Source organism: Myotis davidii, unplaced genomic scaffold (assembly GCF_000327345.1).
Source record: "Myotis davidii unplaced genomic scaffold, ASM32734v1 scaffold409, whole genome shotgun sequence".
NCBI classification, from domain to species: domain Eukaryota; kingdom Metazoa; phylum Chordata; class Mammalia; order Chiroptera; family Vespertilionidae; genus Myotis; species Myotis davidii.
This window is the reverse complement of record NW_006374611.1, coordinates 1387986-1388788: the sequence shown is the minus strand read 5'-3', so window position 1 is coordinate 1388788 and position 803 is coordinate 1387986. Positions and strand designations below refer to the sequence as shown.

Genomic DNA, 803 nt, shown 5'->3' with positions numbered 1-803 from the left:
TAGCAAATCAGTATTCCCAAATTCTAGAGGTATTAGTTGATTGAAAATATAATTAATAAACATGTTTATAATCTATAAAAATAAAAGGGTAATATGCTAATTAGACCGATATTTTCCAGACGTCATTCTGGACATCCTTCCTGGCTAAGTTGGAGCTGGAGGGAAGCCAGCCCGAGTCCTGGCTGCCTGCAGGCAGCCAGAGGAGGAAAGTATCCTGGGTCGCAGGTGCCTGCCAGTGGCCAGAGGAGGGAAGCCCAGGTCCCGGGTGCCGGAGGGAAGCTGGTGCCAGCAGCAGGGGGAAGGAAGGCCTACTCTTGCATGAATTTTTGTGCCTCGGGCCTCTAGTATAATTATAATTGAAAATATAATCATAAAATACATGTTTAACTTCAACTAAATTCACACCTAAAAAAAGCACAAAATCTTGCATAGAAACATCTATACTAATAAAAGGGTAATATACTAATTAGAGTGGATGTCTTCCAGACGTCCCTCCTAATGTCCATCCGGACAAAACCGCAGCGGCTCTGAGGGCCTAGGACCTGAGGCAGAGGGGCCCCACCACCGGGAGGAGGGGGAGCAGGAGCGGAGGAGGCAGTACCCCCACTGTGGGGGAGCCAGAGAGGAGAAGGCTGTATGGCCACCTTAGGAGCCGGAGCAGAGTGGGTGCGAGGACTACGACCTTTGCATCAACTGCTACAACACAAAGGGCCACACCCACAAGATGGTGAAGGTGGGACTGGGCCTGGATGAAGAGGCTGATGAGGGAGGCAGCCAGGGTGAGCCGCAGTTCAGGAGCCTCC

General features: G+C 50.3%; 2 pseudogenes; both read left to right on the top strand.

The window, feature by feature from the left end:
* Positions 1–539, top strand: part of LOC102765667 — a 169727-nt pseudogene extending 169188 nt beyond the window's left edge.
* A 185-nt stretch (positions 540–724) lies between these two features.
* LOC102765372 overlaps positions 725–803 on the top strand; it is an 11666-nt pseudogene continuing 11587 nt past the window's right edge.